Genomic DNA, 15,106 nt, shown 5'->3' on the forward strand with positions numbered 1-15,106 from the left:
TATCCCAATATTTCTTTTTTTTTAATTTTTTTAATGTATTGATATATTTATTTACATTTCAAATGATTTCCCTTTTTCTGGACCCCCACTCCCCGAAAGTCCCATCAGTCCCCTTCCCTCCCCCTGTTTTCCCACCCAACCCTTCCCACTTCCCTGTTCTGATTTTGCTCTATACTGCTTCACTGAGTCTTTTCAGAACCAGGGGCCACTCCTCCATTCTTCTTGTACCTCCTTTAATGTGTGGATTATGTTTTGGGTATTCCAGTTTTCTAGGTTAATATCCACTTATTAGTGAGTGCATACCATGATTCACCTTTTGAGTCTGGGTTACCTCACTTAGTATGATGTTCTCTAGCTCCATCCATTTGCCTAAGAATTTCATGAATTCATTGTTTCTAATGGCTGAATAGTACTCCATTGTGTAGATATACCACATTTTTTGCATCCACTCTTCTGTTGAGGGATACCTGGGTTCTTTCCAGCATCTGGCAATTATAAATAGGGCTGCTATGAACATAGTAGAGCATGTATCCTTATTACATGGTGGGGAATCCTCTGGATATATGCCCAGGAGTGGTATAGCAGGATCTTCTGGAAGTGAGGAGCCCATTTTTCAGAGGAACCGCCAGACTGATTTCCAGAGTGGTTGTACCAATTTGCAACCCCACCAGCAGTGGAGGAGTGTTCCTCTTTCTCCACATCCTCGCCAACACCTGCTGTCTCCTGAATTTTTAATCTTAGCCATTCTGACTGGTGTAAGGTGAAATCTCAGGGTTGTTTTGATTTGCATTTCCCTAATGACTAATGAAGTTGAGCATTTTTTAAGGTGTTTCTCTGCCATCCGAAGTTCTTCAGGTGAGAATTCTTTGTTTAACTCTGTACCCCATTTTTAATAGGGTTGTTTGGTTTTCTGGGATCTAACTTCTTGAGTTCTTTATATATATTGGATATTAGCCCTCTATCTGATGTAGGATTGGTGAAGATCTTTTCCCAATTTGTTGGTTGCCGATTTGTCCTCTTGATGGTGTCCTTTGCCTTACAGAAACTTTGTAATTTTATGAGGTTCCATTTGTCAATTCTTGATCTTAGAGCATATGCTATTGGTGTTCTGTTCAGAAACTTTCTCCCTGTACCGATGTCCTCAAGGGTCTTCCCCAGTTTCTTTTCTATTAGCTTCATAGTGTCTGGCTTTATGTGGAGGTCCTTGATCCATTTGGATTTGAGCTTAGTACAAGGAGACAAGGATGCATCAATTTGCATTCTTCTGCATGCTGACCTCCAGTTGAACCAGCACCATTTGTTGAAAAGGCTATCTTTTTTCCATTGGATGTTTTCAGCCCCTTTGTCGAGGATCAAGTGGCCATAGGTGTGTGGGTTCATTTCTGGATCTTCAATCCTGTTCCATTGATCTGCCTGCCGGTCACTGTACCAATACCATGTAGTTTTTAACACTATTGCTCTGTAGTATTGCTTGAGGTCAGGGATACTGATTCCCCCAGAATTTCTTTTGTTGCTGAGAATAGTTTTAGCTATCCTGGGTTTTTTGTTATTCCAGATGAATTTGAGAATTGCTCTTTCTAACTCTGTGAAGAATTGAGTTGGGATTTTGATGGGTATTGCATTGAATCTGTATATTGCTTTTGGCAAAATGGCCATTTATACTATATTGATCCTGCCGATCCATGAGCATAGGAGGTTTTCCCATTTTTTGAGGTCTTCTTCCATTTCAGCTTCTCTCCCAGCCCTTGTGACTTCCTTAAGCCAAATTCCTGTGACTTCCACTGCTGTCATGTGACTGTCTTTCTGTTGTACTAACTTTCTAAAAGCAGTCATCTGCTTTAGTGCTGTTTCCAGAAGCTATCACAGGACAGGGCACAAGTCCTTGTTTAAGTGTAAATGGACAGCCATGCCCAAGCATGGCCTTCTGGAGCCTCTGCTGAAGTTTCCCTCAGACTGCTCATTAGGCAGCACTCACTGCACAGGTGGTGTTTAATGTCAGAAGTGATGAGGCTGTGTGTCCATCCCAACCGTAGGCACCTTGTGTTGGGCAAACAGGAACCTTCCCAGCAGAGCTGGTCTTATCTTATGACACCTGATAATTTTCACATTTGACATTAATATGCTTACACATAAGCATGTACAAGGAACCTTCCATGTGAGAAACTCAAAACACTGACTGCTTGGCTCATTACCCTCCATTTTCCGGGTCTCTCTCATTCACCATCTCTTGTTCATCTCCTTTTTGGATGCAGCCTGCAATAGTGAAGCCTTAGGCTAGTGTAGGACCCTAGAGGTCAACAATCACGGCACACAGTAAAAACAGATGATTGTCCACACACTTCCTCTCACTCTGTGCCACAACAACAGAGGTTGGAGGCCATGCTGGTTGGGCTGCTTGCTGATAAGAGGTCTCCTCTGTGGAAAAACATATCCTGCTTTGTCTTCCCTCCTTCCTGTCCAAGGAGACATTGTGACCTTAAGAAGCTCCGCTGCCTCTCTTTAGTAGTGGATTTTGTGCATGCAAATTTGCCCCAGAGTTTCTGAGGTTTGAGAAGGGCAATAATCTATTCATTCAGTAATAGTGACAGAGAAAACATTTACTCATAAACTCACAAGTTCTCTTCCTGCTACTATATTCCAAAGGTTCTCTGCATGATGGTATACTCATTCATCGGGGCAACGTTGTCTTCCTGCTCTTGTATTCTAGAACAAACTCCTCAGACCTTTTCCACTCATAATTACTTCAACCTGGGAAGCTCTAATGATCTTGAGCATATAAATACTTAAAATATATATTTAAATTAAATATTTTGACAATATATCATACAATGTTTTTAAAACAGTCCTTTAGCATGCATATAATTATATAATTTATTGAAGATAAAATTAACAGAGCTAAACAAAGAATTCTCAACTGAGGAATACTGAATGACTGAGAAACGCCTAAAGAAATGTTCAACATCATTAGTCATCAGGGAAATGCAAATCAAAACAACCCTGAGATTCCACCTCACACCAGTCAGAATGGCTAAGATCAAAAACTCATGTGACAGGAGATGCTGGAGATGATGTGGAGAAAGAGGGACACTCCTCTATTGATGGTGGGATTACAAGCTGGTACAACTTCTCTGGAAATCAGTTTGGCAGTTCCTCAGAAAATTGGGCATAGCACTACCTGAGGACCTAGCTATACCACTCCTGGGCATATACCCAGAAGATACCCCAAAATATAATAAGGACACATGCTCCATTATGTTCATAGCAGACTTATTTATAATAGCCAGAAGCTAGAAAGAACCCAGATGTCCCTCAACAGAAGAATGGATACAGAAAATGTGGTACATTTGTTCAATGGAGTACTATTCAGCTATTAAAAATAATGACTTCATGAAGTTCTTTGGCAAATGGATGGAGCTAGAAAATATCATTCTGAGTGAGTTAACCCAATCACAAAAAAACCCACATGTTATGCACTCACTGATTAGTGGCTATTAGCCCAAAAGCTCAGAATACCCAAGATACAACTCACAGACCACACGAAGCTCAAGAAGAAGGAAGACCAAACTGTGGATACTTTGATCCTTCTTGGAATTTGAATCAAAATACTTGTGACTCACAGTTAACCAATAGACTGAGCATAGGGTTCCAAATGGAACAGCTAGAGAAAAGACCCAAGGAACTGAAGAGGTTTGCAGCCCCATAGGAGGAAAAACAATATGATCCAACCAGTAACCCCAGAGCTCCCAGGGATTGAACCACCAACTAAAGAGTACACATGGAGGGACCCATGGCTCCAGCTGCATATATAGCAGAGGATGGCCTTGTTGTACATCAATGAGAGGAGAAGCCCTTGGTCCTGCGAAGGCTCAATGCCCCAATGTAGGGGAATACCAGGACAGGGAAGCAGTAGGGGGTAGGATAGTAAGGGAGGGGGGATGGGATAGGGGTATTTTGGAAGGGAAACGAGGAAAGGGGATATCATTTGAAATGTTAATAAAGAAAATATCTAATTAAAAAATGACATAATGAAAGACAATCCTTTGAATGTCAATTTTAAAATATGAACAAAAAGCACGTGAATGATGAGTTAATAAAAAGATAAAATCAAATTTCACACTAACAAGATTTCACACTTATTTTTACATAAAAAAATTACACCTTGGCTACATTTTTGCTACATCAGAATATAGACCATCTTCAGTCTTTTTCTGAGTCCATGGCTATTTTGGTTTCACAATTGTACTAAGAACATTGCTTCAAATAAATTTGTAATCTGAAATGGCAAAAGCATGTTGAAAATGCTTCCCTAATCCAAGCGAAAATTCATTCAACAATTTTTTTTATGAAATTCAATATACTCCAAAGACGTACTAATTTGATACTTACATGCACAGGAATGCCAGTAGGAAAACATTAGAGTCTCTATTTTCTGAAATTACATCAATCCACTGCTGTAAGAGAAGAACACTTTGTACATACAATAAAAACCCTGCAGTTCACACCATACAATGCTCTCTCCTTGGAGTCAAAGTGGGTTTGGCAGCACGGGTTGCCCCTTCCTGGTGAGGGGCAACATATGCATGCAGAGTAGCTCCTTGTATGTTCAGAACCAGGACTGTAGTGAAGTCTCATGTTGCTTCACAGGATAAATGTTGTTAGCAAAGCATTATGTGTTGACTTTTTTAAAGTCAATTTTTGGTCATTGTGCAGTCAGAAATCATTCAGTGGTCACACTGTGTTTTATAATCCCATATGGGGTTGTGACCCAAAAGTTTAAAAATTGATGTTCTGGAAGGAAGAGACAGCAAATGAGCTACACACATTATTAAATTGTATACTATATTAGAAGAGGGCAGCTGATATCATAGAAAATAATAGCAGCATGGCTACCCAGAACAATATGGAAGAAAGCAGTAGTTATGAAATTATACCATGGTTGGTAAGAGTTCACTGAGAAGACGAGGTTGGAGTAAGGACTTGACCTTGCTGAGGAGGTAGGCCAGTCATGCCTGTGGGAAAGCATTCCGTCTAGAGACAAGAGCCGGTGCCGAGCCTTGGGACTGGAGAGAGCCCGGTGTGTTTTTTAAGATGCAAAGCTTAGTCCTGCGTATGAATATATAATTATATGTTAAAGTGTAATTAAAATAAGAAAGACAATTAGGACACCCGGGTTCATACAACAAAAGGGCTAGTCAAAAAGATCAAGGAAAACAGCAGAGGGACATTAGGTCAAGGAGGTGGAGCTGGACATAGGGAATCTGCCCATCACTCTATAGCCTTTGTGTGTATCCTGACTAAGACAGGAAGTCAGGCCAGCAGTTTGGGCAAGGGAAGGGCTAAGGAACTTGACTTTGAGGAGGATGTTTGTGAGTGCTGCGATGAAGTAGACAGGAGGCAGCTAAATAAATAAACGAGGATGCGTGGCCAGTCGATCAGAAACTCCCTATGTAAAGTGTTTAGAAGAATGTCAAACAAGTGATTGGCAGATGACAAGGACTCCATAAATGTTAGTATTAGCCTTCTATTGCTGACAAAATTCTCCACTTGGTGTGTTTGGCCTGGGTGACTGACAACTACCACTTCACCTTGGCCATGTAGTCTGAAGTGCTTCTCAGGGGGAACAAGTCCCTTTTGCAAACAGGACATATTAACAAGAAATCTATGACTTCTACAGTGACTTGAATCAACTCTTGGCTTTACAGTATTTTCTAAGAACATGACATTTTTCTCATCTTTCCTGCAAACCGTAGAATCACTGAACTCTCCATAGGAGGTCATCAACACTTGTTATCACAACACGTGCTCAACACCCAACATGCGGGATGCTCCACAAGGCAGGGGCCAGTCTCCAGTCTCCATGTTCATCCATCCTGGATTTATTTGTAGTCTATGTGTCTCTACATTGTGTTCAGCTCTTTTAAGTATTTTCTGATTCAGAGTCTTTCTGAAATAAAGTCTTTCATGTTTACTAAACTTTCAAGTTCAATAAAAAGGAGTCTCTTTAATTGTAAGAGGACAAATGTTGGAAGCCATGTGCTAATGGCTCTTGGCTGCATGCCTGTGGGAAATGTGTTTGCTCTGATTGTAAGGCTGACTCTGCACCTACCCCAATGCAGGGCACATGATAGATGCCCAATAAATATTTACTGAATGAATGTGTGTGAGGCTTTAATCAGCAATCCACTTCTCGTGTAACTGGTGACTTCTTATCCTAATGATAGGCAAAAAGGAAATGGAGGGTTAATTGCAATAATGACTCATATAATACTGTATGTTATTTTTACTATTGTTATTATTTTTTGAAACAGATTCTGTAGCTCAGGTTGGCCTGGAACTCACTATGTAGAATAAGACCACTAGGCTTACAGTCCAAAGCTCAGTGTGACAAATTTGTTAGTCTTTCTCTCAGTACCTGCAGAGAGAGCTTCTCTTAGTGTCTTCTGTATAGACTCAGATACATAAACTGGAAAGATAAATTTAAAATATATTATCACACCAGATACCAGGGAAGGGGGAGATAGCCTAGATGCAGTTGGGGTTATAAACACACTCTGAAAAGGCTCAAATCATCTTGGGCAGGCCCAGGAGAGAGGAGTTCATTCAGTAATTTGCATCAAGGTGAAGAGCATTGAATTCCTGGAGAATTTATTTGCTATAAATAATTTTCTTTTCTGATCCATTTCTGGTTTAAAAAGCAATACATGCTTTGATTAGCAAGACCAATGGAGCAAAGGTTATACTATGCCCTCCCTGTCTCCTCTCCCAGATGGTCACAATCAGCACAGCAGGGTATACTCTTCCATTATTCTCTCCTATGTCATACAAAATCAAACATATATGTGAGTGTATAAAGTTCTGTTTTTATGCCAACATGAAATTATCATGCACCTATTGCTCTCCACAGTGTACACAGAACATAGCTTTATATGCACAGTTATATGTAAGAGGTTTGTTGAATTTGAACTCACATGTAAGCTTACACTGGTCTTTACATGAGTTCTTTCATCCATCTTACAACATTCTTCCTGAGCCGCTTGGTATATCTGCATGTTGAATTTATTTTTCTGTGATGGACATTATTTTAAAATAAAGAGAAACCATAATTCACTCAAGTATTTCTTGACTGATGGACATTCCCTGCATTTCTCTGGGTTATTGCTTCTTTTGAAAAGAAATTTGATTGCTAGAACCTGTTCATTGGGCTTAACATATTCCATCTAAAATAGTAAAGCTCTCAGTATATTTTAGATACTCAGTAAGTATAAGCAACTCCTTTCTGTAAAATTCTTCACTGGTGTATGCAATCCTATTTCACATTAAAATATGCAAAATTAAGTTAGATATTTTCCTTTCTGTCTTTTTGTTTCCTTATTCTTCAACTGATACATCACTGAGGTCTCTCTGGAGCTATTTTAACCAGTGCTCTTCTCTGTCATCTTAGCGTCCTTGTGAAGTGTGACAAACCCTCATCCTGAACCTTTCTGACTTTTATTTCCAGGTAAAGATTCTATGGGAAAGAAGAGGCTTATGGATAGGGCAAAAGGCCCCTGGTACTAGCATTCCTGGGCAGAAGAACTTAGAGTTCCTGGTCCAGCTCTACAGGACATTCAGTTCAGCAGGTAGGGAAGGTAAGCATGATCAGATTGGACACCTCACTGAAGGCAGCCATGAAAGGCCTTATGGTAGACCCCAGCAGCATCTACTGAGAGAGTCTTAGTCTTCCCCACCCAGTAAGCAGAGCCTCATCCATCACTGCATTTATCTAGCACACATCCAACCTCAGGAGTCTGGTGTAAACAAAGTAGGTTAAAAACTCAGGAGACAGCAGATGTTGGCGAGGATGTGGAGAAAGAGGAACACTTCTCCACTGCTGGTGGGGTTGCAAATTAGTACAACCACTCTGGAGATCAGTCTGGCAGTCCCTCAGAAAACTGGGCACCTCACTTCCAGAAGATCCTGCTATACCACTCCTGGGCATATACCCAGAGGATTCCCCAGCATGTAATAAGGATACATGTTCTACTATGTTCATAGCAGCCCTATCTATAATAGCCAGAAGCTGGAAAGAACACAGGTATCCCTCAACAGAAGAATGGATGCAAAAAATGTGGTATATATACACAATGGAGTACTATTCAGCCATTAGAAACAATGAATTCATGAAATTCTTAGGCAAATGGATGGAGCTGGAGAACATCATACTAAGTGAGGTAAGCCAGTTTCAAAAGATCAATCATGGTATGTACTCATTAATAAGTGGATATTAGCTTGGAAAACTGGAATATGCAAAACATAATCCACACTTCAAATGAGGTACAAGAAGAACGGAGGAGTGACCCCTAGTTCTGGAAAGACCCAGTGTAGCAGTATAAGATAAAACCAGAACAGGGAAGTGGGAAGGGATGGGTGGGAGAACAGAGGGAGGAAGGGGGCTTATGTGACTTTTGGGGAGTGGGGAACCAGAAAAGGGGAAATCATTTGAAATGTAAATAAAAAATATATCGAATAAAAAAAAAAGGAAAAAAAAAGAACATAGTTTCCTATGGCTCCAGGGAAATAACGTACTTGTAGAAAGTTCTAGGAAGTAGCTCAATAATATTGTCTATACAAATGGGCAGGGTATAGGGATCAAGAGAGGGAATAGGTAGTCTTCTCGACAATTCTCTGAGGCTGGATCTCAGGGAGCATGTTAGCTGTCCAGAGTTGTATTAAGAAATGGAAGGCACAGGCAAACTCTAACTAGTGGGCCAGGAAAATAGAGGAAACAGTGTCATTGTCTTATCCAAACATTCCACCCAGCTGCCTGTCGCCAGGCTGTACCGTGCAGACAGGTAAACAAATAATGATACATAGTGTGGCACTTGCTGCAATAATCTAAGTGCCAAAGACTTGTGGGACTGTAGAACAAAGTTCCTACGAAAGCTGTCAACAAATATTGGTAAATTGACTATTGGATGAAGCCTTGAACTTTGGAACAAAGCAGGAGAGAGTCCTTGCTTTTTTCCTAAGGAGTCAGGAGGACTTCCAGAAGAGTTGGGATTCAACAGGTCATAACATAAGGGGGAAGAAATGAAAATACTATCCAGCTGGGGCTTGCCACGGGTAGAGTGAAAAGAATATGGTAAAGGTTGAAAGACTGACAAGCTTAGAACAGAGAGGATGAATGGGAATGACTGACAGAAGGGGTGAGCTGAAGGGAGAGGAACAGACCTACAGGGCCTCTGTTGACTTGGTAAAGAGTGTGACTGTTAAGACAAGTAAGAGTAAACAGTAGCATGGTGGAGTACTTCAAGACAGAATTCTCATAAATTGCCTGGTGGTCAAATAGAAGCATAACCTAGTATTTCCTTACATTTTGGTATACATTGAGAATCTATCATCATAAAATTCAAAGTCAAGAATGCTCTAGAATTTGAAAGTTTTGGGAGAATCGATACAATGTGAACAGAAAAGCTCCGTCCTGGTGATACATTGTCATTCATCCCAAAAGATAATGCATAAAATTTCTTACTGTTTTTTATGTATAAGATGTTTGTGAAGTAAAATAAATTAAATATGCAGACTTGTATTATTATCCACAAGATACTTCATTCCCAAATATGAAGGAAACACTTTTCCTTTCAGATATTTCAGATAAGAGATAATCAACTTGCACAGTATTTTGATTTTTAGGACTATTTAGATGGTGCTGGCTCCTAGACCCTGAGCCCTTTCACAACCCTGTCTTTACTATCCTCAGAGTTCACCAAGGCATGCTGGCCAGTGTGATTGAGTACAAGAAGGCCAGCTAGTGAAACTAAGGCAGGACTGTGACTGGAAAGACAGGGAACTTGGACTTGGGAGAGTAATACATCCGTTCCTGGGGATTCTATGGGCAAGGCAGCCTTGATTGGTTGTTTACAGCCTCTGAGTAGTTGAGTCAGTGAACTCTCCTATCATCATATCAGACAAAGGGGAAAGGAGAACGCCAAGGATGTTTGAGTATCTAGGGGCCTGGGATCTGGAGTTCTCCCTCTTTGCGGCACAGGTTCCTCATGCCCTCCTCCCTTCACTCTCACGTCAGCCACTGTTCTTCACATGTTTCCCTTATCTCTTTTGGGCCTTGAAGAAGCTTTTGTGCAGGCCTGCACTTACTTCTCCCACTAACATGGTGAGTGCCCCCCAATTTTGAATCGTGTTTCATATGACTAAAAATTTAATATATCTTACCAAATATTAAATACATTAATACACAGTTTTATAAACTTATTTTTCCCTCTGAGATATGCTCACAAAAAAATCATTTTAGAATACTCAGATTTGGGGAATGGCCAGATAAATATTTTTATGTTTTTCTTCTCAAACCACAGAAGATCTTCTTGCCCATCAGTTGCTAAAGTCATTGATGACACTGTTTTCTGTGCTGAAAATGTAATGACCCTGAAGATATGACAAGGTTTGTCTATGCTCAAACTTTTTAAGACTTTCAGGTGTAATATAGTCATACCTTCCCTTGGAGCTGAGCCCTTTCTGGAGCTTTATATCAGGATTACTGCAGGTTAGCTGGTTGGCTGGTTTATCTGAACAAACTCAACAAAGACCATTCTCCAGGACTCAATCCTATCTTCATCCTGCCAGCTGAGAAGCTGTTCCTATATGTACCCTTCCTCCTATTCCAGCTTCATGCTCAGTACAAGCATATCACTCTTTAGAACACAAAAACCACATATGTCAATTGTGTCAAGTGTCTGATGAGCTTTAGAATAAATAATGATTTTAAAACCTCTTGAACATATTCATCAAGTTCCCAGTATCCAGTGATTATAACATGGTACAACAGTCTTAGATAATCATAAGTCAATGAGGTTGTAGTTATCTTTATTTGCCCTTTCCAAACAAACGACACATTTCACTGAAGTTGAGAAACTTGTCCGAAGTCACACAGTAGCCAGGTGACCCCTTTGTATGCAGATACAGCTGGCTTTGGAGTTTCTGCCTTCCACTCTAGACATGGCTCCTACCGTAGAACATTAGGAAATCAAAGTTTTAATCATGTTTAGTTGGTCTCATCGCCTTCCCTATTTTACACCAGCTCCCTCATTGGTGATCTCTTCTCCCTCACATTCAAAGTTCCTAAGTAGGGATAAGACACTCACACCTACCCACTTCACAGGGCTGCTGGCTGGATTAAAGAGCTAATGTTTGCAAAATACTTTGAGCTTCAAGAAAAGCCAGGCGCCAGGAACTACAAAGGGTTTTAAGATGCTAGACTTTAAATCTCCTTAACAAGGTTCCATCTTTGGAGCTAATCTGCTACAGATCCCATTTCTTTTTTCCCTTCCAAAGCCCTGGATAGTGGCTCACCTCTGTCCCTTAAGAGCGAAAGTGATGTCTTTTCTCCTACTTCTTCCTCTTCCAGAACTTTCGCCCTTTCCAAAACCTACCTGCAGTTGTTTTAATATGTCTTACAGAATCCTTCTAATGTCTCCAGTCTTAGCTAATGAAGGCCCTTTAAAGAGCACTTCATCATCTCATTGCAAATATGAGGACATACAGAAAAGGAGAAGCAGGCACATGCCCAGAGATGAGTAGAAAGGTTGCTTAGAGGTCATGAATCTCGGGATGCACCCGAGGTACAAGTTTGGGGAGAAGCAACTTGACTCTCACTTCTCTCCCACAGACAGCTCTAACAGCATGCACCATGACTGCATCTACTGTAAGGAAGCATATCTGAGCAAGAAGAGACAGGGGCAACCCAGGGTCAGATTAGAACAGGGGAACAGCACAAAGGATGCAAACACACAGAACTGGGTTTGTTTCCTCGGGTTCTCTCCTCAGCTCCATCTTTTTGTAACTGTGTGATTTGGGACTACATTTGTTCTATCTGTTTGCTGATCTGATTCCTTATTCTGTGACACTAATCTCACTGTCACCTCTGTGCTTCATGAGATGGTCTATAGGCATCTGAACCTTGTTAGTGTGGATTCTCCTCTGTCCTCATCATAACAGGTATTAGCATTTACATGCACAGAGATCATAGCAAACAGTTTGGTTACAGCTAAACAGATTTGGCTGAAGGAGAGTTTGCATTCTTAAAGAATGTGATTTGACCTTGTTAACCATTTGAAAGGAGACCATTGTTTGATTTTAACAAGGCAGCATGGAGTTGGTAGGAGTAGGTACCATGTGATACATATTGAAGTGGGCCTGTTTTCCAAAGAAGTAAGAGATTCAGAACAACCAGTTGTAGAAGGAAACCTGGTCACCTTAGCTAGGATAAGTGGGTCTTTTGTATCTTTATCCTATAAGGAAACTTTGAAATGAGTCTGGAAAAGGCCAATTTTATTGACTTTTCTAAAGATTGGATTTTATATATTCCAAGTAGAGTTTGAACAAATCCTGTAGCCAAGCTAACCATGATCTTCCTTCTTCCACTTCTGTGCTAGGATTATAGGAGTTTACCACCTTGTCTCTCCTAGTAGTATCATTAATTCTTTTTCTGACTATGGAAATTGGTAATTGGAAATCAATGTACTAAAGGAAGTAAAATCTCTGTCACTGAGGTTGTGATACATCCGAGTGTTTGCTTCTGTCTTCACCAAGGGCCACAGCCCTCTCTGCTGATGCACAGAGGCATGTTTCTCAAAGGACCGTCTTCGTCTTGCTTTCTAGGAAATAAAGTGAATATACAGAACTCATCTTGCATCTCCTGAGTCTCTGCTGCCTGTAGCTTATTATAGTTGTTACACCCAGGCTGCACATTTTGGGGTGGCATATTCTTATCTTTTCAGAGAAGGTCAGATCATAGAAACAATAAAACTGAAATTGTCAACCATTTGTCTCAATTGGGCAAACATGCACATATGCCTGGTGGGGATCTATGGCTAATGCAAGCACTGACTTCAAGGCTGCTCCTTTTATCACTTGCATAGTTTTCCTGGTCTACTGACACCTGATCATGTCACACTTTTCATTATTCTAGCTGCTGCTACTGGCTGCTGTAGTCACTGTTCCTCTTCCTTCTCTTCCTCCTCCCTCTCCTCTACTTCATACTCCTCCTGCTCCTCCTGCTCCTCCTGCTCCTCCTCCTCTTGCTCCTCCTCCTGTTCTTCTTTCTGGTTTGTGTTTGACTGGGCTACCTGGTCTGACTCTATCCCACTCACTCTGTAGCCTTGAACTCATGGTTAGCCTCCTGTCGCAGTCTTCTAAGCGCTGGAGATGATAGGCACGAACTGCTATACCTGCTCATCCCTGTTCATCCTGCTTCTTGACTGACCGTGCTTCCCTGCACCCCCAGGGTTCCCCTCCTCTCCATCTTACTGGCTCTGAGTACTCTTTTATACGACTCAGTTCTATATGTTCATTTCCCACATCACCCTGGGCAATGATTCCCCGTCCTTAAAATAATTCCATTAGCCTGTACATGGCCTATCCATGTCGAGTCTGGTTAGGATCCAGGAAAGGACACATGCATAAGATCTTACTTCTCTCTGCAGACATAGCATTAGGTAGCTGTAAGACTGTTGACAGAGAGGGTAGAGTGTTAGGAAGAAACATTATCGCTGGGACGAGGGCAACAAGCAACAAGAAAAGATGCCTAGAGGAAGGAGGCCACTGTGAAGCCCTTCGGACAAGAAACATGGAACCAGGGACAGGGGAGGCTATAGATGGAGTAACACAGGCCGAATAAGCATCAAGTACACAGATAAAGCTCTCGGCTTATATCCCCTGCTAGTACATTCTCACCCCAGCAAGGCTACCAGACCTGCAAGGAAAATATCACTGTGTTATTTTCTAACATAACCTGGGCCAGGGATCAGTGTTAGAGACTGAGACTAAATCTAGCTTACCTCTTATTTTGTATAATTCATGATGTTGTAAAGGTTTTATATTTTTAAATGGCTAGGAAAAATTACTCAACAGATCAGGATTACTTCATGACACATAAAAATGCTATGCAATTCAAATGTCAGCATCCATGCATATAGTCATATCAGAAGCCAGCCACGCCTGCTGATGTGTGCCTTACCCAGCACTGCTTCTGGGCTATTGTAGCCAAAGTAAGTAATAGCAGGAGAGCATTTGGCTCATGAAGTCTAAATAATTTCTTATCTTGTCCTTTGCAGGAAAAGTTTATTGACCTTTGACTTAGGCTAAAGAATCAGACTGCTGAGGCTCCAATTCTGAACTCTCTTTCTCCCACCTGTGTGACTTTGGACCAATGATTTTTATCATTGCTCCCCGTCACTGTTTTCTCATTTGAGGACAAACAAGTGAGTTGTTATGGAAACCGAGTTAGTACATTCTAACCTGGAAGGTTTAGAGTAGTGTCTTGCACATAACAAGCTCTCAATAAATGCTTCTTACTCCCTTTGAGGCAGAGGAGTTCAGCTGCAGGCTTGGCATCTTTTCTTATTCAAAGGATATTTCTTGAAAGAATGAGACAGTGAGGAAGTGCATCTAGGTGTGTCCTCGAGAGCATCACAAATTCTATGCTGCTTTCCAAAGGGGCTGAGAAGGGAACCCCAGCCTCCAATGCCTGTCCCACTTCCAAGCATCACCTCAACATCTGCTAGTAATCTTGGTCTTGTGGCGGTTTTTTCCCTTCTGTATTTGTTAATTTTTTAAAAGAATCTTTGGGCTGTGGATGATGGAGGGGAAAGTCCAGGGTGAGGGGCAATGACTGTGGGGTGTGTGTAGTGGGGAACAGCTAGTGTGGACTATTTTGACATGAGAGAGAATGTTTCCAGAGAGTAGGGGGCCCCAAGATAAAAAAAAATATTCTTCAAGAAAAAGAGAACTAGTAACTATTTCTTAGAGGCTCCTTGGAGCACTGTAGGCAGATGGTGCATTCTAACTTAAGAGACTTGTTCAGCTTCCTGGGGCAGCCAGCACGTGGCCATGGCTCTGGAAAGGCGGCCTTGTTCATCCGTAGGCTGAATACTTCTGTGTAACAAGACTCTTGTGGCGTAGAAAAGGCTTTCCGTCTCCTTGAGACATCTGTTTTGTAAAAATCAGCCCAGCACGCTCAGAGCACCACCAGTAGAGTCCGTATCCATCCTTCACGGGCAGTTTTATCTGCACACTGACTGAGACCCTGAAAATCTCTGAGCCAAATCCTGTCCTG

The sequence above is a fragment of the Apodemus sylvaticus genome, chromosome 3 (genome assembly GCF_947179515.1).
Source record: "Apodemus sylvaticus chromosome 3, mApoSyl1.1, whole genome shotgun sequence".
NCBI classification, from domain to species: Eukaryota; Metazoa; Chordata; class Mammalia; order Rodentia; family Muridae; genus Apodemus; species Apodemus sylvaticus.